Source organism: Arvicola amphibius, chromosome 12 (genome assembly GCF_903992535.2).
Source record: "Arvicola amphibius chromosome 12, mArvAmp1.2, whole genome shotgun sequence".
NCBI classification, from domain to species: domain Eukaryota; kingdom Metazoa; phylum Chordata; class Mammalia; order Rodentia; family Cricetidae; genus Arvicola; species Arvicola amphibius.
Window position 1 is genome coordinate 38,743,966 of NC_052058.2, and position 9,644 is coordinate 38,753,609.

Below are 9,644 nucleotides of genomic sequence, written 5' to 3' on the forward strand. Positions count from 1 at the left end.
ATCACGTTGTATACATCCCTGTGGTTCTGTTCTCTGGAGAAGCCTGACTAATAGGGGTATCATAAATAGAGGAGGATTTATGGTCTATGGATATGGGATAGCTTTCTTCTTTTGAAATTTACTTTAATTTTACCCTACAAGTTTAATAGTTTTAATGTAAAAGTTTATACTTTTTTTAGTTAAAGTTCTTCATATTTCATCCTGTTAGACAGTTGAAATTGGAATTATTTTATAATTTCTTTGCCATGGGGCTCAATGGTAGTATATAACAGATTTGTGTGAATTAATCTCCTCTTCTCCATTATTGGTTAGCACACTTCACTGTGATATTTTTCTGCAAGAGAAATGCTACCCACAGACAGAAGTAATTTAACAGTGCAGATGTGGTTTTACTCTTTTTTCCTAGTTATCCCAACTGCTACTCTCAGGACAATATTGGACAGTGGCAAGAACAGATCTATACCTCTCCTTGGTCTTGATCCTCAAAGTGAGACATTCAGTTCCTTACTATTAACTATAACATTAGCTGAGGAGCCTTATCAGGCATTCTTTTCAAGGTTTGTTTCTATTATTTTAAGATATGTGGCCACATGTGTATGTCTCTGTGTGAATTTGTATATATGAGAGGGTAGAGGAAGCAGAATCCCCTGTGTGGCTGGATTAAAGGTGACGGGAGGACCTTAAGGTAGGTATAGGAGAGGAGAGAGAGGTAGGAAGAGGTTTAAGGTACTGCAGACAGAGCGAAAGGAAACTGTTAGCTGAACAGGGGGCCAGGGGACCTGCTCTCTGTATCTGAGCAGAGAGTAAGCCATGCCCAGAGAGAGAGAAAAAAGCCTGTAGCTGAGAGGCTGTGCCCATCACCTCCACCCACTTTGACTGAGAATCTCAATCGACATTCTTTTTCAAGCTGAGAAAGTTGTGTATTATTCCAGGTTGACTGTTTATGATAAAAGCTTTGGTCACATATTTTTTCTGTGTCTATTAAATTAATCATACACTTTGCACTTTTACATCTGCTGTTCTACTTATAGAGATTAACACATCCATAAATGTTAATCGTTCTCAAATTTATGTTATTAATAATTTATGTTTCTAATTGCCTCAGTTCGTTTTCTTTTTAGAGGGGTGGGGCAAAAGAGCCTAACAGAAGCACCTCACGGGTGAGAGGGTGCATCTATACTAACAGTTCAAGGGTGCGATCCATGTCAGGGATACTAAAGCAGCAGGGTCTTGGAACAGCTTATCATGTTGCACAAACAGTCAAAATGCAGTCGTCAAAGCTTGCACTGAGATAGCTTTCTCCTTTTTCATGATTTTTATTTAAGTTACTTATTTTTACTTTATATGTATGCATATTTTGTTTGAATCTACTTCTCTGTACCTCATGGATGACTGGTGCCCACAGAGGCCAGAATAGAGTATTGAATCATCTGAAAGTGGAATTACAGATGGTTTTGTATCACCATGTATGTGCTGGGAATCTTACCTGGTTCCTCTACAAGAGCAAGAAGTGCCCTAAACTACTCAGCCATCCTTCTACCCTTCTCATTTTTATACAGGCAAGGCTGCTAACCCTTAGTGGGGTGCTAACTCCCTTAACCTAATTAACATTATCCCTCACTATCATGGCCAGAGGCTCAATAATCCCTTCCAACTGTGCCTGGACACATGTCTCCCAGAGGACTCTAGATCTCATCACATTAATAATGGTATCACAATAATGGTGTTTAATTTTGTTTCTTCTGCTTGGTTCTTCATGAATCAGCTCCAATAGTTAGTCTTTATAGGATATTTTAAAATATGTGAGTTACCAAAATTTTTACATGCACTTACAACCCTTTTTAGCTTCGTAAGGTATGAGTTTATGTTCTCTTTTGTAGGTGCCATTTTCCTTGTAGTTTTCTCTTATTCTTGGTATCCAAGGACATTCATGACTTTTATAGATGTTTGTAAAGAAGCAACACTTATTTACAGTTTTCAATTTTGTCCATGGATTTTCTGCTCTATTTTTATTAACTTCCGCTCTGTCATAGTTACTTTCTTTATTTTGCTTGTTTAAGTGACTTTTGCTTTATACTTTGTGATGATGACAGTGGTAGCTCATAAACTCTGGATTTCTGTGTTTTCATTTCGTACGTCTCAACTTATTTTCCATTTCCCCAATGATTTAGGATTGGGGTGTTTAACATCCACACACTTTTAAATTGCCCAAATACCCCTATTTTATTGATTTCTAATTTCATGTATTTATGGCTGAAATATATACTTGGCATAATGCCAGTGCTCTTAAGCTATGCAGAAGTATTTTGGTGTCCTTATAATCTAGCATCAGGAAGGTTTCATGTGCTCCCATGGTCTTGCAGTGCTTGTATGATCATGGTTTTAAGGATGCAGTAATATGCTATTCAGAAACCAGCAATGCCCGTGTTGATGTGAAATTATTTCAAGGGGATAAAACAGGTAAGCTACATCAATTGACTCAATCAGGAGACATGACTATATCTTGGTAGATGAACACAATTAGTTTCTATAAGGAGGTAAAAACAGTGCTTCTATTTTGGGTGATTTTCACTGAACATATGGTTAAATTCACTCATACAAAAATACCTAGCTTTCCTCTTCGGAGCACATTTGGTGCTTTCAGCATCACAATGTCAAAGAAGGGACAGGCTTGACTATAAAAGGTGTTGAGTAAACAATTATTAATTAACTCACACAATGAAACTGCACTTTCTGTTTCTGACATTCTTTCAATAATATAAAGATTGTATCTGTTGTTTAAAAATTATGTGCACTCTTAATGTATTTTCCTCTAGGAGGGGAGAACACAAGTGTCAAAACCAGAAATGGAAAAATACATTCCTTTCTACTTCTTTTCTTTTGTTCAATAATAGCTTTGACCCAGGCATTCTTTGGAATTCTTTAGGTCTGATATATGCTGGTCTTACTTGAATGGGGACCACAGTTACAACTGATTGCAGGTGTCTCTAGAGAACTCACTATGAAATCCACTTAGGTATCTTCTGTCAAGGAAAGGATTCTATTGTAAAGTGTGTAGTGGGACTTTAATCTGCCTTCAAAAATTCTGTACCCTTCACCAGTTCAAAGAATCACTAATCCATCATAGAATCATTACTTCTTTACAGATAAATCATTGGCATGGTATTTCTGAAATATATAATAATTCACAGAAAAAAGGACATTTTTAAATTATCTATTGCTATATAGCACACTACCCAAATCTATAGTTTCTTAGAAGACTAATTCCATTTATTTTATTCTTGTTTGGAATGTGGGTAGGATTTAATTGGTGACATTTTACTTCTGTATTCTATATCCCTTAGCACAACTAAAGCCTTGACTAAAGCTATCTGAAGATTCATTTAACAGCAGGGTGCTTGTTTTAGCTAATATTCATGTCATATATTAGTTGGAACAGTTAGGCAGATTCCTTCAAATAGCCTGTCTTTGCACTTTGAACTTCCTCACCACATGACAGCTAGGTGGCTTGAACAAATATTCCAAGGATGTCTCAGATAAAAAATGTACTGCCTCTTCTGCAAGCCATGCAGAGTTATCTGTGCTACCACACACTCACAAGGAACAAGTTCTTTGAACTGATTAATATTCAATACAAGAAGTGATGTGGAAGAGTCTTCTGTTTGTGTTGATTTCATTCGTTAGTAAAGAACTGCCTTGGCCCATTTAATAGGCCAGCCCTTAGGTGGGTGGAGTAGACAGAACAGGAAGAAGGAAGTGAGGTAGATGCCCCAGGCAATTGCCCTGCCTCTGCTCTCTGGGACAATTGTCATGCCTCTCCTCTCTGGGCAAGATGCAATGAAGCTCCGGCCCAAGATGGACATACGCTAGAATCTTCCCGGTAAGGCACCACTTCGTAGTGCTACACAGATTATTAGATATGGGTTAATCAAGATGTGAGTAAGAGGCTAAAACTAATGGGCCAGACATTGTTTAAATGAATACAGTTTGTGTGTTGTTATTTTGGGGCATAAGCTAGCCAGGCGGCCAGGAGCAGGGTGGGATGAAAAGCAGGCCTGCCTGCAGCTCATCACTACAAAGAAATAGACATCAGACTTCACTTTTCAAGAAAGTCAATGAGTTTAATGAAATGTCTTAAAACCATTACAGATATTCATGTTTTGTTGAACTTATTTTTGTGACTTACTTTTTCTTGCCAGTCAAGTTAATCAATAATATGCTTTTTGATTTCTGAATTTTGTCACATGTCATTTTTCTAATTGGATATGTAGTTTAAAAGGATATGTAGGATCCAGAGTTATTTTAAACATCATGCCAATGTGTATTATTGAACAGTTCATCATAACACTGAATATCACTTTTACTACCAAATGAAATATTATACATGAACCATTTTTCTCTGTTTTAAATTTTTATTAATATATTTTCATTCTGTTTACATATGTATCCATGCATATGTGTCAGTATGTGTGTGTCTAAGTGTGTATTTGATTGTGTGTATGTGAGTGCATATATGTAAATAGAGGATCACATGCCATTGAGTGCCCATGAAAGTCAGAAGACAACTTGGGAGTCAGTTCTCTCTTACTGCCTTGTTGGATCGAAGGTCTGAACTCAGGTCCTCAAACTGGAGCTCAAGAGCCTATATGGGCTGCTTCTTGCTGGCCTTTATCAATTTCTTTAGAGTCTTCTTAAGGTGAGGCTTATTACTGCAGTCTTGTGAAACTGTAAGATCTATGTCAGCATCAGTGTCTGAGAATTTTTTTGCTTAATAAAGCTTTTGTTGGTGTACAAAATCTGCTTGAGCTTCACCCTTTATGTGAGAAATCCATAGCCCATCCTCTTTGCTCGGGATCTCTTTGGTGAGGAGGGATGGAGCATACCCATCCTTAACATGACCATTTCTTTTCTATGTCCCATCTTTATTAATGGCTTCCTGTTCTGAGCATCGTTTTGGACTGAAGTGTTTGATTTTCCCTGGAAATTAATAGAAATATTGGATAAACTATAATTCCTGTTTGAAGTGTCTGTCATTTCATTAGGTAAGAATCGCCCATGTTCCCCTATACTCCCTCTCACCTTAAGGTCATCACTTACATCTGATTTATATTCCCTTTAAATGAAGTCTTTTTTATATAATTATAAATTTTTCCTTTTATGATTATTCTTCCTTTTCAGATGTGGCTGAAAAACTACTTTTTCTTGCCTTTTCTGCAGTTCTGAATCTTCCAAATTCACACCTAAGTCTACCTCCAATTTAAAGGATAAAGCAACTTTTTTGATCTTTCGTGTTCAGTTTTCTAGTTTTATGATCAAGTTTCTCAAAGTTAGAAACTCATGAGATTTAGGTTTAGAATGTTTTAGACTTGGGAACACAACTCGATGATCACCATTATCACAGTCTTGGAAGACTTCTTTTTGATGTCTTGCTAAACACATTGCCTTCTATTCATTGGGCTATTTCGGCTTATTCAATTGTTCAGCTATGTGAGCTAACTCATTTCTTTGATTTCTATGGTTTCATTGTTGCATTACCCCTTCTTGAATAGTGTTACAGTCCTGGTTAGGGCTTAGGGCAAGGACAAAGTTTTAATGAATATAGATGTATCGCTATTCAGATCTCGAAGGGAAGCAGGAGGGTAAAGCTTCTTTCTATATGCTCCAGGGCCTCCTCTCCCACCTCCCACATAATATACACCCTCTAAAATAGCAATGAGAAATGAGGGAAGGCAAATGAAATACCGTAAGCCAGTGTTTGTCAAAGAGGTTTCCCAGAAGTTATTTTAGCCACACAAGCTCAGGCTAGCTCTTGTATTTGCAGAGAAAATTAATTCCCTTGGATCCTACTCTTTCATGCCCTTCCCTGAGAAAGTTAGTTAGCTACCTGTGATTCTGAATGTAATTTTTGTTCATGTCACCGGTCATTGTCACAGTTCCAGCTGATGATACTGTCATTAATTCGATGTGAAGGATTTGGTGCCAGAATGATTGGCAGAAGCAGAACTGAATGTCAGCCCTTTGTTGAAATATTGGCTGCATCTTTTTTAAACTCCACTCTTTTTCTTGCTATTTTATGTATGAAATGAGAAAGAAGACAAAAACAACGTTCTACAGTTCTGTGCTCTCTGTTGTTGATAAAGTTTCTTCTGAATATATAAACTTGGCTGATTATTTTTCTTCCAAAAGGCTTACTGGTTTATTTTGCTTCTGAACTGTCAACTTAATATGCTGTTTTACTTTTGTGCAACTACAAAAGATAGTAAATAATTCAGTTACTGATTTGCTGTAGGATTTCTTTCTGTATGCTATGAATATATTTTATTATCATTGGTTACTAAAGAAGCTGTTTTGGCCTATGGTAGGATAACTAGGTGAAAACTCCAAGCAGAGATAGAGAGGAAGAAGGCAGAGTTGGGGAGACACCATGTAGCCACAGAAAGAATAATTTGCCAGTGCATCACCGGCAAATCACAGCAATGTGGCAATACACAGACTAGTAAAAATAAGTTAAGTTAATGGTAAGAGATAGTCAGTAATATGTCTAAGCCATTGACCAAGAAATTATATTAATATTAGCCTCTGAGTAATTGGTTATTCTAAAAGTGGTTTCAGGGACTGGAGGGTAGAGAGAAACAGGTCCAGTGGGACAAAGTGAAACGGAGAAAATTCTCTATTTACACTGATTACTTGATGTGGGATTCCCCCTCTATGCTGTGAATACCATTTGTGAATAAAGAAACTGCCTTGGCCTGTTGACAGGGCAGAGTAAAGCCAGGCAGGGAAAACTAAACTGAATGCTGGGAGAAATAAGGTGGAGTCATAGAGAAGCCATGTAGCACTGCCTGAGACAGACACTGGAATTTTACCCAGTAAGCCACAGCCTCGTGGCAATATACAAATTAATGGAGTTGAGTTAATTTTAGATATGAGTTAGCCAGAAATATGCTTAAGCTATTGGCCAAACAGTACTGCAAATAATACGGTTTTTGTGTGATTATTTTGGGCCTGAGCATCCAGGAACAAACAAGTGGCTCCAACAACAATTACCATGGTCAGAGAGAAATCAAATGATGTGTAAAGAAGGTAGAATCAATAAAAGACAAATAGAGAAAGAACATTGATTCTGGTGTGTGGCTGTGGGTGATTCCTTTAAGAGAAAGATTTGTGGAGTCTGTGATTACATACCAGCATGTTGCTGGAATGTTCCAGTTAGGAGGTTATTTTAAGAGTATGTTAACCATAATACAACCATACAAACAGCAACTGTAATTAATTTCATATGTGTCACAGGCATGTGCACAAAAACCCACTCACATACATACACAGCTATACATATGTACATACACACATACACACACACCAGTCTTTGGCAAAGGGAAATAAAGTCATTCCACAAGAATACTCTCCTTTAAAATGCACAAAAGGTCCCCCAAATTAAGTTGGGGTTTGAAAGAAGTAAAATTAAAAATGTTTATGGTTGGCATGAGGAAAGAATATGAAAGGCACAATAAAACAAATATTCTGAAATGATTAAATAGATAAAATAAAGATTATAAAAATGAAAGCTTTCAGAAGAACAGGCATATTTTTAAAGTGTTTGAAAGTTCTTGATATAAAATTACAGACTTTAATGTAAAAAACCCAGTGAATGTTGAATAGCAGATTAAGAATATTTGAAAAGTGGTTTTAGTGAGCAGAAAATCGGATCCGAGGAATGTGCTCACATACAGCACAGAGAAGAAAAATATGAGAGGTAACAGTAAGAAGGGAGTGTGAACTTTTTTAAGAATCAATCCACCAAAGGCATGCAAAGCTGATACAGAGGAACTTTAATGTCTTACAGGCTACAAAAAGGAAAGTGGCTCCGATGGGCGGATATATTGCATTTGCAATGAAAGGCCTACCGCCTTAAAAATGCCATTCTTTCTCAAAGGCAAAGAAACATTGAGATGTGGTTTTATCAGAACTCTCCAGAGTGATCTTAAGTTCTGATGGATCAATAGACTTCTTGAAACCATTGGGGAAATTTTAGAGCAGAATGCTGTGAGAGGCAAATGAAATGAAACCGCCCCAGTAGATAGAGAGCAAATATGGCACAAAAACTCTGGTGGCGAGAAGCAGTGTTGGTATGGTGACTCAGTAGACTCTCAGTGGAACAGAGGAATAGAGGATCAGAAGCAACCTTTCATGGGTGCCTTCTCAAACAGGAGAAAGGGATGGAAGCGTTGGCAAGTGTGTTCTCTAATCATCAGTTGTAAAAATTAGTCATCATAGTCTATGTCATCTGCTGTAACAATCAAATTTTGCTACTGCAGCTAGCTGAAAAGCAGCTGGCTATGACATGCAAACACACGTATGAGCCATGTTCTAACAAAACTTTACTTAGAAAAAAAACAGGCATCCACCCCATAAGCTGTACCTTAGAAATCTTTGGTCTGTAAAATTACATTTTGATTTGGAAAATCCTAAGATTGGATCGCTGTTCTCATACTCTGTGTAGAATGAAATCAACATAAAGGAGTATACTAAATATAAAAGGAAAACTTTAGAATGTTAGACAGAAAATTCTAGAAGAATGTTAATGTAGAGAAAATTTCCTTAAGAGCAACAGACAAAATGAAGCATAAAACACTATTATGGCATCAAATTAAAACATTTGGATGTTCCAAAATTCATCTCATGAGCTAAGTTTAAAAGGACACTACAGTTTTAAAGGTGATTCCTACAGCATACATGGTTAGCCTGTGGTTATAAAATATACATTCATAGAATATCTATAGTTCAGCAAGATAAACTCATCAAGAGTATAATGACATCTTGAATTTTACAGGCAAATGGATGAACCTAGAACACATTTTGAGTGAGGTAACTCAGACCCTCCCTGAAAGACAATTATCACATGTACTCATGCGTAAGTGGTTTTTAAACATAAAGCAAAGAAAATCAGCCCACAAATCATAATCCCAGAGAATCTAGACAACAATGAGGACCCTAAAAGAGACAAACATAGATCTAATCTACATGGGAAGTAGAAAAAGACAAGATCTCCTGAGTAAATTGGGAGCATGGGGACCGTGGGAGAGGGTTGAAGGGGAGGGTAAAAACAGGAAGGGGAGCAGAGAAAAATGTAGAGCTCAATAAAAAAAAATCATCGAAAAGTTAAAAAAAAAGAGTGAAATAATTAGAGCCACATTAAGATTAAAGTCATATGACTAATAGTCACATAACATATAGACATTTCAATATCTAGTAACTTAGTAAATACAATTGAAAATGTGAGATGGTATTCATCTGTGTGTGTGTGGGGGGGGTGTTTACAAACATGGGGAATTGCATTCACCTTTTTACATGGATGCTCTAAATTCAAACTCAGGTCCTTGTGCCTGTGCAGCAAACACTTGACCAACTGAGCTGTCTGTCACCTTCCTGAGATGCTGTTGTTTAATCTTCAATATTATAGCTATGGGGAAAGAAATTCAAATGTTGCCACTCTGAGTTTAAGTGCCTCCAGCCATGTTGGAGAGGCTTGACAATATTCAGTAATATTGAAGCTGTGTATATACTAAAATCCATCACTTTCTAGTACATATCCTGAAGAAACTCATACATATATGCATATGAAGTCAAATAAGCATATAACTCTG